The following is a 19239-nucleotide window of genomic DNA, read 5'->3' on the forward strand; positions in this document are numbered from 1 at the left end:
ACTTTTCGCCTCAGCACTGCACTGGAGCGTCAGCTTAGCCTACGTGCTCAAGTATCAAGCAGCAGGAACTTGAATCCACAACCTTCTGACTCCGATGCAGGAGTGTTACCCACTGAGCCACAGTTCCCCTTTAGTGCATCAGATATTAAAAAATGAGTTCCTCACTGACGTGGAGTTCCCGGCGAAATCTTTAACGTTCGTTCCTTACCAATGTTCTCTTTTTTTGTGCTCAGTGGACAGGAACTCCTCATGTGCGAAGCCAGACAGCGGAGGTCACTATGGCCCTCCAATTCTCCCTTCACCCAAAGCGACTTTCCAGCAGTGATGTGGAGCGGCTCCATATCCCTTCTTTCCCCTGCCCAGACATGCCGAGATATCTTGTAAAACCACCAGTGCTGCCTTGGATGACATCAAGCCAACCCAGTATAGACCAGGGATTGAACCTGACTGAGATCTTTTATCTTTTATTCGTTCCAGGGATGTGGGCGTCGCTGGCAGAGCCGGCATTTATTGCCCATTCCCAATCGCCCCTTGAGAAGGTGGTGGTGAGTCACCTTCTTGAACCGCTGCAGTCCGTATTTTTTTTTTTTTTTAAATTCGTAGCCAATCGTTCCAATTCTTTGTCAAATCACAAACGCCAGAGGTCACCTTGCACACGTCAAGGATCACTCTGCGCCAATGCTCTTAGCCAAAAGGCCTAGAGCCACTGCACCGTTCCTGGAAGTACTGCAATACCAGGTTCGTGCCATGGAGGTGGATGGGTCAGGCCCCCCCACCCACCTCCTGCTGAAGGTGCTCCCACAGTGCTGTTAGGGAGGGAGTTTCAGTATTCTGACCCAGCGGCAATGAAGGAACGGCCGATATATTTCCAAGTCGGGATGGTGTGTGTGACTCGGAGCAGAACTTGGAGATGGTGGTGTTCCCATGCGCCTGCTGTCCTTGTCCTTTTCGGCGATAGAGGTCGGGGGTTTGGGATGTGCTGCTGAATTAGTCCGTAGTAAAACATCGCAAGGCGCTTCACAGGAGCGAGTATGAAACAAAATTTGACACCGAGCCACATAAGATCTTTGGACAGGTCACCTGAGAACTCAGTTTTGGAGTGGAAGCAAGTCATCCTCAACTCTGAGGGACTGCCTATGATGATGACTCCCTCAGTACTGACCCTCCGACAGTGCGGCGCTCCCTCAGTACCGCCCCTCAGACAGTTCAGTACGGCGCCCCCACAGCACTGCCCCTCCGACAGTGCGGTGCTCCCTCAGCACCGCCCCTCCAACAGTGCGGCGCTTCCTCAGTACTGCCCCTCCGACAGTATGGTGCTCCCTCAGTACCGGCACTGGGAATGTCGGCCTGGATTATGGAGCTCTAGTGGGGCTCGAACCCACGGCCTTCTGACTCGGAGGCGAGAGAGAGGGCTACGACACTGAGCCACAGCCCGATAAGAAGGAGCGGAATCAAAGCGACGTGGGCACTGGGACCTGGAAGAAGGGGTTTGAGGTTGGGTGGGTCTCAGAGCTGTCTGGAAATGTTTAAGCAAACACTGCGTTACGTAATGAATCTTCCAGTCACCACACCCAAAAAAATACAGCTACATGCTTATACACATTAACATTACACAAACGCTGCATTATATTTATTTAATCCTTTATTTACTTCTCCTCTCCAACGCTCTGCTCCCCTTCTGCAGGCGCTGACAAAGAGTGGTTAGATCAGAATCATAAATCACTTAGCACGAAAGGAGGTCTTCGGCCCCTCGTGTCTGTGCTGGCTCTTTGGTAGAGCATCCCACTCCCCTGCTGCTCGTTCCCCGTAGCCCTGTGAATGTTTTTGCCTTCCCTTGGCTGAGATGAACAGCATAGATGTATTTAGAGGGGAAAAAGACTTGCATTTATATAGCGCCTTTCACGAAGTCCCAAAGCGCTCTACAACCAATGGAGAACTTTTTCTAAATATTGTCACTGTTGTAATGTGGGAAACACGGCAGCCAATTTGCGCACAGCAAGCTCCCACAAACAGCGATGTGATAATGACCCGGATCATCTGTTTTTTATTATTTTGGTCAAGGGAAAAATATTGGGCCCAGGACACTGGGGGGAACTCCGCCGCTCTTCTTCTAAATCGTGCCATGGGATCGTTTACGTCCGCCTGAGAGGGCAGACGGGGCCTCAGTTTAATGTCTCATCTGAAAGATGGCACCTCCGACAATGCGGCGCTCCCTCAGTACCGCCCCTCCGACAGTGCAGCGCTCCCTCAGTACCACCCCTCCGACAGTGCGGCACTCCCTCAGTACTGCCCCTCCAACAGTGTGGCGCTCCCTCAGTACTGCCCCTCCGACAGTGCGGCACTCCCTCAGTACTGCCCCTCCGACAGTGCGGCGCTCCCTCAGTACTGCCCCTCCGACAGTGCGGCGATCCCTCGGTACCGCCCCTCCGACAGTGCGGCGCTCCCTCAGTACCGCCCCTCCGACAGTGCGGTGCTCCCTCAGTACTGCCCCTCCAACAGTGCGGCGCTCCCTCAGTACTGTCCCTCCGACAGTGCGGCACTCCCTCAGTACTGCCCCTCCGACAGTGCGGCGCTCCCTCAGTACTGCCCCTCCGACAGTGCGGCGATCCCTCAGTACCGCCCCTCCGACAGTGCGGCGCTCCCTCAGTACCGCCCCTCCGACAGTGCGGCGCTCCCTCAGCACTGCCCCTCCGACAGTCATCATCATTATAGGCAGTCCCTCGGAATCGAGGAAGACTTGCTTCCACTCCTAAAGTGAGTCCTTTGGTGGCTGAACAGTCCAATACGAGAGCCACAGACCCTGTCACAGGTGGGACAGACATTCGTCGGAAGGGTGGGGTGGGACTGATTTGCCGCACGCTCCTTCCGCTGCCTGCGCCTGACCTCTTCACGCTCACAGCGTTGAAATTCGAAGAGCTCAAATCCCTCTCGGATGCACTTCCTCCACTTAGAACGGTCTTTGGCCAGGGTCTCCCAGGTGTTGGTGGGGATGTTGCACTTTATCAGGGAGACTTTGAGGAAGTCCTTGTAACTTTTCCACTGCCCATCTTTGGCTCGCTTGCTGTGAAGGAGTTCTGAGTAGAGCGCTTGTTTTGGGAGTCTCGTGTCTGGCATGCGGACGATGTGGCCCTGCCCAGCGGAGCTGGTCGAGTGTGGTCAGTGCTTCGATGCTGGGGATGTTGGCCTGGTCGAGGACGCTAACGTTGGTGCATCTGTCCTCCCAGGGGATTTGCAGGATCTTGCGGAGACATTGTTGGTGATAGTTCTCCAGCAATTTGAGGCGTCTACTGTACATGGTCCACGTCTCTGAGCCATACAGGAGGGTGGGTATTATTACAGCCCTGTAGACCATGAGCTTGGTGCCGGATTTGAGGGCCTGATCTTCAAAAACTCTCTTCCTCAGGCGGCTGACTGGTGCACTGGAGGCGGTGTTGGACTTTGCTGCTATAGGCTCCCAAGGTATGGAAAGTGGTCCACATTTTCCAGGGCCGTGCCGTGATGATTGGAGGGCAGTGCTCCGACAGTGCGGCGCTCCCTCAGTGCTGCCCCTCCGACAGTGCGGCGGTCCCTCAGTACCGCCCCTCCGACAGTGCGGCGCTCCCTCGGTACCGCCCCTCCGACAGTGCGGCGCTCCCTCGGTACCGCCCCTCCGACAGTGCGGTGCTCCCTCAGTACTGCCCCTCCAACAGTGCGGCGCTCCCTCAGTACTGTCCCTCCGACAGTGCGGCACTCCCTCAGTACTGCCCCTCCGACAGTGCGGCGCTCCCTCAGTACTGCCCCTCCGACAGTGCGGCGATCCCTCAGTACCGCCCCTCCGACAGTGCGGCGCTCCCTCAGTACCGCCCCTCCGACAGTGCGGCGCTCCCTCAGCACTGCCCCTCCGACAGTCATCATCATTATAGGCAGTCCCTCGGAATCGAGGAAGACTTGCTTCCACTCCTAAAGTGAGTCCTTTGGTGGCTGAACAGTCCAATACGAGAGCCACAGACCCTGTCACAGGTGGGACAGACATTCGTCGGAAGGGTGGGGTGGGACTGATTTGCCGCACGCTCCTTCCGCTGCCTGCGCCTGACCTCTTCACGCTCACAGCGTTGAAATTCGAAGAGCTCAAATCCCTCTCGGATGCACTTCCTCCACTTAGAACGGTCTTTGGCCAGGGTCTCCCAGGTGTTGGTGGGGATGTTGCACTTTATCAGGGAGACTTTGAGGGAGTCCTTGTAACTTTTCCACTGCCCATCTTTGGCTCGCTTGCTGTGAAGGAGTTCTGAGTAGAGCGCTTGTTTTGGGAGTCTCGTGTCTGGCATGCGGACGATGTGGCCCTGCCCAGCGGAGCTGGTCGAGTGTGGTCAGTGCTTCGATGCTGGGGATGTTGGCCTGGTCGAGGACGCTAACGTTGGTGCATCTGTCCTCCCAGGGGATTTGCAGGATCTTGCGGAGACATTGTTGGTGATAGTTCTCCAGCAATTTGAGGCGTCTACTGTACATGGTCCACGTCTCTGAGCCATACAGGAGGGTGGGTATTATTACAGCCCTGTAGACCATGAGCTTGGTGCCGGATTTGAGGGCCTGATCTTCAAAAACTCTCTTCCTCAGGCGGCTGACTGGTGCACTGGAGGCGGTGTTGGACTTTGCTGCTATAGGCTCCCAAGGTATGGAAAGTGGTCCACATTTTCCAGGGCCGTGCCGTGATGATTGGAGGGCAGTGCTCCGACAGTGCGGCGCTCCCTCAGTGCTGCCCCTCCGACAGTGCGGCGGTCCCTCAGTACCGCCCCTCCGACAGTGCGGCGCTCCCTCAGTACTGCCCCTCCGACAGTGCGGCGCTCCCTCAGTACTGCACTGGAAGTGTCGGCGTTGATATCTTGAGCTCAAGTCTCTGGAGTGGGACTTGAACCCATGATCTTTTGACTTAGTGGCGAGTGTGCTACCCACTGAGCTACGGCTGACACTAAGGAATCTAGATAAACGCAGGAGGGAGAAAAGAAGAGGAGGATATGCTGATGGGGTGAGATGTAGAGGGGTGGGAGGAGGCTCGTGTGGAGCATAAACACCGGAGCAGTTGGGCTGAAAGGTCTGTTAAAATGAGATGTAATTCTACGTACCTTTAAGAGCTCCATGATGTTTTATTGCTGTGGGTGTGACTCAACCCAGTTTCAGTTCCCAGTCTGTTCTGCGTTAACCATTCTGAGGCAGACCAGCATCACAGGGCTGTGAGAGGAAACATTAACTCTTGCTGGGATTTCAAAGCCCCGTACCGTTGCCAGCTCTTATTTTACTCATACAGGGCTATAGTAATACCCGCCCTCCTGTATGGCTCAGAGACATGGACCATGTACAGTAGACACCTCAAGTCGCTGGAGAAATACCACCAACGATGTCTCCGCAAGATCCTGCAATTCCCCAAGGAGGACAGACGCACCAACGTTAGTGTCCTCGACCAGGCCAACATCCCCAGCATCGAAGCACTGACCACACTTGATCAGTTCCGCTGGCTGGGCCACATCGTCCGCATGCCAGACACGAGACTCCCAAAGCAAGCGCTCTACTTGGAACTCCTTCACGGCAAGCGAGCCAAAGGTGGGCAGAGGAAACGTTACAACGACACCCTCAAAGCCTCCCTGATAAAGTGCAACATCCCCAATGACACCTGGGAGACCCTGACCAAAGACCGTCCTAAGGGGAGGAAGAGCATCCGGGAGGGTGCTGAGCACCTTGAGTCTCATCGCCGAGAGCATGCAGAAATCAAGCGCGGGCAGCGGAAAGAGCGTGCAGCAAACCTGTCCCACCCACCCTTTCCCTCAACGACTATCTGACCCACCTGTGACTGTGGCTCTCGTATTGGACTGTTCAGCCACCAAAGGACTCATTTTAAGAGTGGAAGCAAGTCTTCCTCGATTCCGAGGGACTGCCTATGATGGTGATGATATTCATTCCTGGGATCTGGGCCTCGCTGGCAAGGCCGGCATTTATTGCCCATCCCTAATTGCCCTTGAGAAGGTGGTGGTGAGCCGCCTTCTTGAATCGCTGCAGTCCGTGTGGTGAAGGTGCTCCCACAGCGCTGTTAGGGAGAGAGTTCCAGGATTGTGACCCAGCGACGATGAAGGAACGGTGTGTGTGACTCAGAGGGGAATGTGGAGGTGGTGATGTTCCCATGCACCTGCTGCCCTTGTCCTTCTAGGCGATAGAGGTCGCGGGTTTGTGAGGTGCTGCTGAGATAGTCCGTAGTAAAACATCGCAAGGTGCTTCACAGGAGGAGTATGAAACAAAATTTGACACCGAGCAACATAAGGAGATACTAGGACAGGTGACGAGATCGGTTTTAAGCAGCGTATTAAAGGAGGCGAGAGAGGTGGGGAGGTTTAGGGAGGGAGTTCCAGAGCTTGGGGCCCAGGCAGCTGAAGGCACGGCCGCCAATGGTGGAGTGACGGGAGTGGGGGATTAACAATACGCTAGTGTCGGTGCAACGCAGAGATCTCGGAGGGTTGTTGGAGATTGCAGAGATAGGGAGGGTGGCGAGACGGTCAAAGGATTTGAACACCAGGACGAGAATTTTAAAATCATTGCGTTGCCAGACCGGGAGCCAATGTAGGTCAGCGAGCACAGGGGTTGATGGGATTACATCGGATATACGGCACAGAAACAGGCCATTCGGCCCAACCAGTCCGTGCCGGCGTTTATGCTCCACTCGAGCCTCCTCCCGTCTTTCCTCATCTAACTCTATCAGCATAACCCTCTATTCCCTTCTCCCTCATATGTTTATCTAGCCTCCCCTTAAATACATCGATACTATTCGCCTCAACCCCTCCCTGTGGCAGCGAGTTCCACATTCTCACCGCTCTCTGGGTAAAGAAGTTTCTCCTGAATTCCCGATTGGATTTCTTGGTGACTATCTTATATTGATGGCCTCTAGTTATGCTCTTCCCCACAAGTGGAAACATTCTCTGTATCCACTCTATCAAAACCTTTCATCATTTTAAAGCCCTCTATTAGATCACCCCTGAGTCTTTTACAAAAGAGAAAAGAGATCCAGCCTGTTCAATCTTTCCTGATATGTATACCCTTGCATTTCTGGTATCATCCTTGTAAATCTTCTCTGCACCCTCTCCAGTGCCTCTATATCCTTTTTATAATATGGCGACCTGAACTGTACGCAATACGTCTGCTCTCTCAAGTGGATGTAAAAGATCCCGGGGCACTATTTCGAAGAAGAGCAGGGGAGTTCTCCCAGGTGTCCTGGGACCAATATTTTTCCCTCAATCAACATCACAAAAAATAAATGATCTGGGTCATTACCACATTGCTGTGTGTGGGAGCTTGCTGTGCACAAATTGGCTGTCATGTTTCCTACATTACAACAATGACCACACTCCATTGGTTGTAAAGTGCTTTGAGACATCCGGTGGTCATAAAAAGCGCTATCTAAAGTCGTCATCATAGGCAGTCCGTCGTATCGAGGATGGCTTGGGAAAAAAAACAGTAAAAGGGAATATTATTTGAATGGGGAGAAATTACAACATGCTGCGGTGCAGAGGGACCTGGGGTCCTTGTGCATGAAACTCTTTTTGGAGTTTATCTGCAAAAACAAAAGACATTAAACCGTGCCACCCTATCTGGGTGACACACCAGACATTTACAAGGCCCTTTTTTTTTCCTTTTTTTCCCAAAAAGTTAGTTTGCAGCTGCAGCAGGTAATCAGGAAGGCGAATGGAATGTTGGCCTTCATTGCGAGAGGGATGGAGTACAAAAGCAGGGAGGTCTTGCTGCAACTGTACAGGGTATTGGTGAGGCCGCACCTGGAGTACTGCGTGCAGTTTTGGTCACCTTATTTAAGGATATACTAGCTTTGGAAGGGGTACAGAGACGATTCACTAGGCTGATTCCGGAGATGAGGGGGTTACCTTATGATGATAGATTGAGTAGACTGGGTCTTTACTCGTTGGAGTTCAGAAGGATGAGGGGTGATCTTATAGAAACATTTAAAATAATGAAAGGGATAAAGGGATAGACAAGATAGAGGCAGAGAGGTTGTTTCCACTGGTCGGGGAGACTAGAACTAGGGGGCACAGCCTCAAAATACGGGGGAGCCAATTTAAAACCGAGTTGAGAAGGAATTTCTTCTCCCAGAGGGTTGTGAATCTGTGGAATTCTCTACCCAAGGAAGCAGTTGAGGCTAGCTCATTGAATGTATTCAAATCACAGATAGATAGATTTTTAACCAATAAGGGAATTAAGGGTTACGGGGAGCGGGCGGGTAAGTGGAGCTGAGTCCACGGCCAGATCAGCCATGATCTTGTTGAATGGCGGAGCAGGCTCGAGGGGTTAGATGGCCTACTCCTGTTCCTAATTCTTATGTTCTTATGACTTGCTTCCACGCCAAAAAGGGATGAGTTCACAGGTGTTTCAATAAGGGACCTGATATTCTAGATCCCGAACTACATCCTGAAGGGTGGAAGGTGCCTGTGGGTGGATTTTTTTAACGTGGGGTGACCGTTGCACACCAGCCACCACACGGGCTTGACAGAGCGAGGTCTTGGTCCAGGGGCAAGGGTTAACCAGGAGGACTGGAGACCAGCTCTGCTGCACGGACCTAGTGCACACACATATCGCAGTGTGGGCTGGCCCGTGCTGCCCCTGGGCCCTCGCCTCTTTTGGGCCCCGAACTCTCGCCTCTCCTGGGCCCCGATCACATCCCTCTACAATCTCTCGCCGCTCCTTCGCCCCGACCTCGCCGCTCCTGCTGTACCTGCCCGCGCTGCAATCACCAACCTGGATCTTGATGACGTCGAATCCAGTCGCCCTCTTCACAGCCATCGCTCTCCAGCACGCACTGCACCTTGGAGGAGCATGCTCTTTTGAAGGCCCCAACCTGCTGATGGTCCTTTCAGGTCGGGGCCGCCATGCAGAATGCCGGCATTCGGAAGTTTCGTTTAAAGGTAAGGTGTCATCATCCCTCAGCCATAAAGTACATAAGAAATCTGAGGAAGGACATTCTTGCTATAGAGGGAGTGCAGTGAAGGTTCATCAGACTGATTCCCGGGATGGCAGGACTGACATATGAGGAGAGACTGGATCGACTAGGCCTGTATACATTGGAGTTTAGAAGAATGAGAGGGGATCTCATAGAAACATATAAAATTCTGACGGGACTGGACAGGTTAGATGCAGAAAGAATGTTCCTGATGTTGGGGAAGTCCAGAACCAGGGGTCAAAGTTTAAGGATAAGGGGTAAGCCATTTAGGACCAAGATGAAGAGAAACTTCTTCACTCAGAGAATTGTGAACCTGTGGAATTCTCTACTACAGAAAGTTGTTGAGGCCAGTTCGTTGGATATATTCAAAAAGGAGTTAGATGTGGCCCTTACGGCTAAAGGGATCAAGGGGTATGGAGAGAAAGCAGGAATGGGGTACTGAAGTTGCAAAAATGATCAGCCATGATCTTATTGAATGGTGGTGCAGGCTCGAAGGGTCGAATGGCCTACTCCTGCACCTATTTTCTATGTTTCTATAGGAGCAGGAGTTGGCCATTTGGCCCCTCGAGCCTGTTCCGCCATTCAATAAGATCATGGCTGATCTGATCTTGGCCTCAACTCCACTTCCCTGCCCGCCCCCCATAACCTTTTGACTCCCATATCGTTCAAAAATCTGTCTATCTCCACCTTAAGTATATTCAATGTCCCAGCCTCCACAGCTCTCTGGGGTGGAGAATTCCAAAGATTCACCACCCTCTGAGAGAAGAAATTCCTCCTCATCTCCGTCTTAAATGGGCGACCCCTTATTCTGAAACTATGTGCCCCCTAGTTCTACATTCGCCCACGAGGGGAAACATCCTCTCTGCATCCACCTAGTCAAGCCCCCTTGTCAAATCCAAGTCTTTATGTCTTTCATCATCATCACAGGCAGTCCCTCGGAATCGAGGAAGACTTGCTTCCCACTCTAAAAATGAGTCCTTAGGTGGCTGAATAGTCCAATACGAGAACCACAGTCCCTGTCACAGGTGGGACAGACAGTTGTCGAGGGTGGGACTGGTTTGCCGCACGCTCTTTCCGCCGCCTGCGCTCTCGGCGACGAGACTCGAGGTGCTCAGCGTCCTCCCGGATGCACTTCCTCCACTTAGGGCCGACTGGTCTTTGGCCAGGGACTCCCAGGTGTAGGTGGGGATGTTGTGCTTTGCTCTTAAGTGTGGTCTAGCCAAGTTTCGGTACAGGTTTAGCATAACTTCCCTACTTTTCAATTCTATACCTCCAGAAATAAACCCTAGTGCTCGGTTTGCTGCTTTTTGTTTAACGGCCTTGCTAACCCGTGTGGCAAGGTTGCAAGTTAGGGCAGTTAATTGTATGCGGAGCGCCTTTGCGGAGGTGTTGTGGCAGATGCAGAAAGTGCTATTTTTCCATCAGCTTGGCGGCTGACCAATTTCCCTGAGACGCCAATCGGTAATCTAATGGGCCCTTCCCTGGTGTTAAGCACTGCTTTATTTTTCAAAGCAAATAATCACAGCCCATCACGCCCTTAAATGTGCACACCTTTTCAAATGTATGTATTTTTTTCAGGCTTGTCAGCATCAGTTATGTCCAGAGGTGGCGTCCTGCTCTCTCTCTCCCCTCCTCTTTCCAAGCAAATGGGAAATTGTAGCGGCCTGGGTTCGTCTAGAAGATCAAGTCAGTGAGTCAGAGTTGCAGCCGCACCTCAGAGCAGACTGTGAACAAGGAATGGTCCCAGCAGAGAAAACCGAAAACGTTTTAAAAGAGGAAGAAAAGTGGTCTGATTTACAGAGTTAGAAATAAAAGCAGACTTGTCGACTGCAAGACCGAGAGAAAGCTAACAAAAGGTAAGAGGGCAGGCGTGGGGAAGGGGAAAAAAAAGTTCTCCAAAAGTTCCTCCTGTGGCCGGGGACTGAGCCAGCGACCGGATTATTCAATGGGAACGCCGGTTGGAAACTTACTGGCGAAACTTTTTATATGAAAGCGATTTGGAAAAGGAGGGAGAGAGAGAAATTGAACGCTTAAAAAATCTGCATTTAAAAAAAAACTAACTTTAATGCGTTTGTATAACGCCTTGTAATGGGGGCAGGATTTTGATACAAGTTGTGAATTTTGAAGTGCTTTTTGTTTCAAAACTGGAGCTTTGATTTGAAGTTACTTGTTTAAAATTGAACTCCTTTTGAAAAGCGGTTGATGGGACTGGGAAGGGAGGCTCTTCCTACTGAATATAAGCCTGGAGTCCTTTTAAAATGACAAAGGCAAATGGGTCACTTTTTTTGCTGGGGGGGGAATAAAGATGTTTTGGGATGTTTTTTTCCCGAATTGCAAGGCAGAGCTATCACGATAAGAGGTCGATTCAGTATGGACTGGAGACCAAAGACATCTTATGAACTGGAGCTAATCGAGTTAATCATACAATGGCTCCTATCACTAGCTGAGTAATAGGCCTGTTTGTAAGACTCTGGTCTTACTAAATTGCAACATTTCCTTCCCTTTCCCTTGCAAAACATTCTTGTTTCTCTAGTTTATTGATTCTTGCTCTCTCTTTCTCCTCCCCTCCTCCCTTTCAGTCCACTTTTAAATCTGTTCTTCCTCCATACTTGCCATCTCATATTTTCAACTCTTTCCCAGAATTTCCAAATAAAAAAAACCCTGGACTCTGCCCGCCCCCTGTCCACAGGCTTTTGAAAGCCAAAAGTTAGCCACCACCTAACCTACTTCCGACATTGCAACAGTGCCCGTGGTTTAGAAAAGTACTTCATTGGCTGCAAAGCGCTTTGCGACGTCCTACGGTCGTGAATGAGAAAGGAAGACTTGCGTTTCCACAGCGCCTTAGAGCCAATGGAACACTTTCTGGAGGGTTGTCACTGTTTGCACAGGATTACATCGGATATACGGCACAGAAAGAGGCCACTCGGCCCAACCAGTCTGTGCCGGCGTTTATGCTCCACTCCAGCCTCCTCCTGTCTTTCCCCATCTAAATCTAACAGCATAACCCTCTATTCCCTTCTCCCTCATATGTTTATCTAGCCTCCCCTTAAATACATCGATACTATTCGCCTCAACCCCTCCCTGTGGCAGCGAGTTCCACATTCTCACCGCTCTCTGGGTAAAGAAATTTCTTCTGAATTCCCCGTTGGATTTCTTGGTGACGATCTTATAGTTATTTCCCCACAAGTGGAAACATTCTCTCTATATCCACTCTATCAAAACCTTCCATCATTTTAATGACCTCTATTGGGTCACCCCTCAGCCTTTTTTTCAAGAGAATAGAGACCCAGCCTGTTCATCCTTTCCTGATACGTACACCCTCTCATTTCTGGTATCATCCTGGTAAATCTCTGCTGCCGCTCCAATGCCTCTATATCCTTTTTATAATATGGCGACCAGAACTATATTGTGCTCCAAGTGTGGTCTAACCAAGGTTCGATACAGGTTTAGCATAACTTCCCTACTTTTCAATTCTATCCCTCTAGAAATAAACTCTAGTTCTTGTTTTTTTTTTAATGGCTGTTGTGATGTAGGCCTATATAACTAACAACAATAACTTGTATTTATATAGCGCCTTTAACGTAGTGAAATGTCTCAAGGCGCTTCACTGGAGTATTATGAGACACAAAAATCTGACACTGAGCCGCATAAGGGCAGGTGACCAAAAGCTGGGTCAAAGAGGTCGGTTATAAGGAGCGTCTTGAAGGAGGAGAGAGAGGCGGAGAGGTTTAGGGAGGGAGTTCCAGAGCTTGGGGCCCAAGCAACAGAAGGCACGGCCACCAATGGTTGAGCGATAATCAGGGATGCTCAAAAGGGCAGAATTAGAGGAGCACAGACATCTCGGGCGTGGTGGGGGGTGGGGCTGGAGGAGGTTACAGAGATAGGGAGGGGCGAGGTCATGAAGGGATTTGAAAACAAAGATGAGAATTTTGAAATCGAGGCGTTGCTCAACCGGGAGCCAATGTAGGTCAGCGAGCACGGGGTGATGGGTGAGCGGGACTCGGTGCGAGTTAGGACATGGGGCAGCGAGCACAGGGCGATGGGTGAGCGGGACACGGGGGCAGCCGAGTTTTGGATCAGCTCTAGTTTACATCGGGTAGAATGTGGGAGGCCGGGCGGGAGTGCGTTGGAATAGTCAAGTCTGGAGGTAACAAAGGAAGTTCATTTGTTCCTGTTTTGAACCGGTCCACTTTGATTCCCGTCCTGGGGGTGTTCACCACTCTGGGATTTGGAGCGCCTCCACCTGGATTTCTTGATCAGTTATTTCACTTTTTAATACAAATATCGGAATTATTTTTGTCAAAGAACTTTGCCACCCGCATGTGGTTTGTGAGAAAGCATCATGGGTCACTTTCTTGTCCTTCTTTAAACTGCAAGGTGGTATTTTTAAATATTGCATCTCATGATGTTTGCTGGCTGTTAATCATTGCCATCGGGAGCCACTCCTTCAAACGAAAGGACTTGCATTTATATAGAGCCTTTCATGACCTCCAGGACATCTCAAAGTGCTTTACAGCCATTGAAGTACTTTTGGAAGTGTCATCACTGTTGTAATGTGGGAAACGCGGCAGCCAATTTGCGCACAGCAAGCTCCCACACACAGCAATGTGATAATGACTCAAATAATGTTTTAGTGATGTTGGCCCCAGGACACTGGGGAGAACTCCCCTCTGCTCTTAGAATCCTCCAGATTTACAGCACGGAAGGAGGCCATTTCGCCCATCGTGTCCACGCCGGCCAACAAAGAGCCACCCAGCCTAATCCCACTTTCCCGCTCTCGGTCTGTAGCCCTGTAGGCTACGGCACTTCAAGCGCACATCCAAGTACTTTTAAATGTGGTGAGGGTTTCTGCCTCTACCACCCTTTCAGGCAGAGAGTTCCAGACCCCCACCAACCTCCTGGGTGAAGAAATCTCTCCTCAAATACCCTCTAAACCTCCTACCAATTACTTTCAATCTATGCCCCCTGGTTGTTGACCCCTCTGCTAAGGGAAATAGGTCCTTCCTATCCACTCTATCCAGGCCCCTCAACCTCAATCAGGTCTCCCCTCAGCCTCCACTGTTCCAAAGAAAACAACCCCAACCTATCCAATCTTTCCTTATCGCTAAAATTCTCCAGTCCAGGCAACATCCTGGTAAATCTCCTCTGTACCCTCTCTAGTGCAACATCCTGATAAATCTCCTCTGTACCCTCTCCAATGCAACATCCTGGTAAATCTCCTCTGTACCCTCTCCAATGCAATATCCTGGTAAATCTCCTCTGTACCCTCTCCAGTGCAACATCCTGGTAAATCTCCTCTGTACCCTCTCCAGTGCAACATCCTGGTAAATCTCCTCTGTACCCTCTCCAATGCAACATCCTGGTAAATCTCCTCTGTACCCTCTCCAGTGCAATTACATAGAATCATGGTCTCCTCCTGTGTCGTAATTTTCTAGTTGGCCCATCGTGTCCGCACCGGCCAATAAAGAGCCATCCAGCCTAATCCCACTTTCCAGCTCTGGGTCTGTAGCCCTGTAGGTTACGGCACTTGAGGTGCACATCCAATGGCCACTTGAGATGAGAGTACAGTCATTAGCGAACGTAAGAATCAGGAGCAGGAGTCGGCCATTCGGCTCCTCGAGCCTGCTCCGCCATTCAATGAGATCACGGCTGATCTTCGACCTCTTCTGCACTTCCCTGCCCGAACCCCATATCCCTCGATTCCCTTACAGTCCAAAATCAATCTAATCCTTGAATATACTCAATGACTGAGCCTCCACAGCCCTCTGGGGCAGAGAATTCCAGAGATTCACCACCCTCTGAGTGAAGAAATTTCTCCTCATCTCAGTCCTAAATGGCCGACCCCTTATCCTGAGACTGTGTGACCCCTGGTTCTAGACTCCCCAGCCCGGGGGAAACATCCTCCCTGCATCTACCCTGTCGATCCCCCTCAGAATCTGATATGTTTCAATGAGATCACCTGGTCCATTATATCTCTTCCTTAAACCAACCCCTTTGATCGTGTCTTAAATCACTACCTGCTCATTCTCTTCCTCCCGTTGGAGGGGCAGTACTGAGGGAGCGCCGCACTGTGGGAGGGGCAGTACTGAGGGAGCGCTGCACTGTGGGAGGAGCAGTACTGAGGGAGCGCCGCACTGTGGGAGGAGCAGTACTGAGGGAGCGCTGCACTGTCGGAGGGGCAGTACTGAGGGAGCGCTGCACTGTGGGAGGAGCAGTACTGAGGGAGCGCCGCACTGTGGGAGGAGCAGTACTGAGGGAGCGCCGCACTGTCGGAGGGGCAGTACTGAGGGAGCGCCGCACTGTCGGAGGGGCAGTACTGAGGGAGCGCCGCACTGTGGGAGGGGCAGTACTGAAGGAGCGCCGCACTGTGGGAGGGGCAGTACTGAGGGAGCGCCGCACTGTGGGAGGGGCAGTACTGAGGGAGCGCCGTACTGTGGGAGGGGGCAGTACTGAGGGAACGCCGCACTGTCGGAGGATCCGTCTTTCAGTTGAGATGTTAAACCGAGGCCTCGTCTGCCCCCTCAGGTGGACGTAAAAGATCCCATGGCCGTTACTTTGAAGAGAGCAGGGGGAGTTCTCCCCCGTGTCTTTTAGAAATAAAATCTGACATTTAAAAAAATAAATAAATAACCTTGTCTGGATTTCCATCAGTGGCTCAGTGATGGTCATAAAGTGTTTGAACTCTGTTCCACATTTTGACAATTCTGAACCCTGGATTGGATTCCAAAGTTGCTGTAATTCACTCCCGGCTAGCTATGGAAAGAGGTTGGTTCTTGCTAACTGGCGGAGGGGGATGGTTTCCGGGAGGTCTCATCACATGACCTGCCACGGTCCCGACATGTGGCTTCCCACGGCCAATCGGAAAGTAAACAGACTTCATCGCGCAATTGAATGTTTCCTGACTTGCATTTATATAGCGCCTTTCACCACCCTCCAGACATCCCAAAGCGCTTTACAGCCAATGAAGTACTTTTTGAAGCGTTGTAGTGTGGGAAACGTGGCAGCCACTTTGCGTACAGCAAGCTCCCACAAACAGCGATGTGATAATGACCCAGATAATCTGTTTCAGTGATGTTGGTTAAGGGATAAATATTGGCCCCAGGACACCGGGCAGGACACCGGGGAGAACTCCCTGTGCTCTTCTTCAAAATAGAGCTATGGGATCTTTTATGTCCACCTGTCCCCATGAGTTCCCCCCAGAACACCTATCGCCCGCCCCCAATGCTCTGCCAGTCTCGCTCTGAGTTAACCTGTTGTCCCAGCACCAGCAACTCACTGCCCCACAGTTCTGCCGGCTAGGTACGCTCCCTCAGCGCGGCCCCTCCGACAGCGCAGTGCGGCGCTCCCTCAGCGCAGCCCCCCTGTCACCAATGGTTTGGGTGGGGGGAGGACCCATTAAATTGTGACCAGGGGTGCTTGGGGGAGACTTGGGTGATTTCGTTCTCTTCCTCCCCTTCCCGACATCGCCGATACACCCAGCCGGGCTCGGAGGCAGCAAGGTAAGGGTTTGTATCCCGCAGTACCATGGTGGGCAGTGAATCCAGTCACCGAGCCAAGGGAAGGTTACAACACAAGTGCCTTAACTTGTTCCGATCCCAGCGAAACCACTGTGTCCGCCCCTGGACTGCTCTCGCTGAGTTGCAGAGTAACCAAATTTACGTTTCTGGGATTTAGTTGACTTACACGTCACAGAGCAAACCGGTTGGACTGCTTTTTGTTGTTTGAGCGTCAAGACCCAAGACGTCTCTGACAAGGGAAGAGATTTTTCTCTTCCTTTTCTGTCCTTGGGGCATAGGTTGATTCCTGGGGTGAAAGGGTTGTCTTATGAGGAAAGGTTGAGCAGATTGGGACTATGCAATTTGGAGTTTCTTCATCATAGGCAGTCCTTCGGAATCGAGGAAGACTTGATTCCACTCTAAAAATGAGTCCTTAGGTGACTGAACAGTCCAATACGAGAGCCACAGTCCCTGTCACAGGTGGGACAGACAGTGGTTGAGGGAAGGGGAGGGTGGGACAGGTTTGCCGCACGCTCCTTCCGCTGCCTGCGCTTGGTTTCTGCACGCTCTCGGCGACGAGACTCGAGGTGCTCAGCACCCTCCCGGATGCACTTCCTCCACTTAGGGTGGACTGGTCTTTGGCCAGGGACTCCCAGGTGTCGGTGGGGATGTTTCATTTTATCAGGGAGGCTTTGAGGGTGTCCCTTGTAACGTTTCCGCTGCCCACCTTTGGCTCGCTTGCCGTGAAGGAGTTCCCGAGTAGAGCGCTCGCTTTGGGAGTCTCGTGTCTGGCATGAGAACAATGTGGCCCTGCCCAGTGGAGCTGATCAAGTGTGGTCAGTGCTTCGTTGAATGAGAGGTGATCTTATTGAAATGTATAAAATTCTGAGGGGGCTTGACAGGGTAGATGCAGAGAGGATGTTTCCCCTCGTGAGGGAATCTAGAACTAGGCGGCATCGTTTCAGAATAAGGAGTCACCCATTTAAGATGGCGATGAGGAGGAATTTCTTCTCTCAGGGTTGTGAATCTGTGGAAGTCTCTGCCCCAGAGAGCTGTGGAGGCTGGGTCATTGAATATATTTAAGGTGGAGAGGGACAGATTTTTGAATGATAAGGGAGTCGAGGGTTATGGGGAGCGGGCGGGGAAGTGGAGCTGAGTCCAGGATCAGATCAGCCATGATCGTATTGAATGGCGGAGCGGGCTCGAGGGGCCGAATGGCCGACTCCTGCTCCTATTTCTTCTGTTCTGTCGCCCCAAGTTCCTCTACCTCCATCTCCATTTGCACCTCCTCCTCCCCCGGCGGGTAATCTATTGGCAGGAGATGGGGAGAGAGACAATTAATCCCTTCCACAACTTCAGCACGCCCCAAATTTTGTTTGCACAGCCGATTTAAGTACTTTTGACATACGAAAAATGCTGGAAATGCTCAGCTGACTGGGCAGCATCTGGAGAGAGAGACTGAGCATTTCTGCCATCCTATTTGAGATTTCCAGCACCTGCTGTGTTTAGCTTTACATGTCGTGACACCCGGTGTCCTGGGGCCAATATTTATCCCTCCGCCAACATCACATTGTTTGTGGGAGCTTGCGGAGCGCAAATCAGCCGCCGCATTTAATCATAAACAGCGGACGCACTTCCAAAAAGTACTTAATTGGCTGTAAAGCGCTTTTGAGGCGTGCCTGTGCCCGAAACACTCGCATCAGCTAAAGTAAGTCCCTGTCTAGACCACCGGACGTCCCAAAGCGCTTTGCAGCCAATGAAGTACTTTTGGAGTGTAGTCACTGTTGTAATGTGGGAAACGTGGCAGCTCAATTTGCGAACAGCAAGGTCCCACACACAGCCTGTGTGTGTAGAAGTGTTTCCTAATTTCGCTCCTGAAACGTCTGGCTCTAATTTTTAGACTATACCCCCGAGTCCCAGACTTCCCAACCAGCAGAAATAGTTAACTCCTATCTCCCCTATCTGTTCCCCCAATATCCTGAAAACTTCGATCATATCACACTTAACCGTCTAAATTCCAGGGAGCGTAACCCTAGATTGATGTGGGATGCTCGAGGAGGATGTGGGTCGTCTCTGCAAAATAACAACTTGCATTCATATAGCGCCTTTACCGTAGTGAAACGTCCCAAGGTGCTTCGCAGGAGTGTTGTGCGCTAACAATTTGACACCGAGCCACGTAAGTAGAAATTAGGGCAGGTGACCAAAAGCTTGGTCAAAGAGGGAGGTTTTAAGGAGCGTTTTGAAGGAAGAGAGAGAGAGAGAGAGAGAGAGAGAGGCGGAGAGGCGGAGAGGTTTCGGGAGGGAGTTCCAGAGCTTGGGGCCCAGGCAGCTGAAGGCACGGCCACCGATGGTGGAGCGATGGAAATCAGGGGATGCTCAGGAGGGCAGAATTGGAGGAGCGCAGACATCTCGGGGGTGGGGGGGGGGGGGGTGGGTTGTAGGGCTGGAGGAGGTTACAGAGATGGGGAGGGGTGTAGGGGCTGGAGGAGATTGGAGATAGGGAGGGGCGAGGGCCATGGAGGGATTTGAAAACAAGGGAAAGATTTTTCAAATCGTTACTTAACCGGGAACCAATGTAGGAGCACGGGGGGTGATGGGTGAGCGGGACTGGGTGCGAGTTCGGACACGGGGCAGCTGATCACCTCTAGTTTACGTAGGGTAGAGACTGGCCAGGAGTGCGTTGGAATAGTGAAGTCTAGAGGCAACAAAGGCACGGATGAGGGCTTCAGCAGCGGATGAGCTGAGGCAGGCGGCGGAGACGGGCGATGTTACGGAGGT

The 19239-nt window shown here is 51.6% G+C and overlaps 1 protein-coding gene across 3 annotated transcripts in view; it reads left to right on the forward strand.

Annotated features, from left to right (window-relative positions):
- Window positions 1-19239, forward strand: part of LOC139240173 (CDC42 small effector protein 1-B-like) — an 89203-nt gene that overhangs the window by 35037 nt on the left and 34927 nt on the right. For all 3 annotated transcript variants that reach the window (XM_070868586.1, XM_070868584.1, XM_070868585.1), the window contains exon 2: window positions 10544-10821. The gene's annotated coding sequence lies outside the window, so the exon portion shown is untranslated. The remainder of the gene's footprint in view (window positions 1-10543; window positions 10822-19239) is intronic.

This window comes from Pristiophorus japonicus, chromosome 30 (assembly GCF_044704955.1).
Source record: "Pristiophorus japonicus isolate sPriJap1 chromosome 30, sPriJap1.hap1, whole genome shotgun sequence".
NCBI classification, from domain to species: Eukaryota; Metazoa; Chordata; class Chondrichthyes; family Pristiophoridae; genus Pristiophorus; species Pristiophorus japonicus.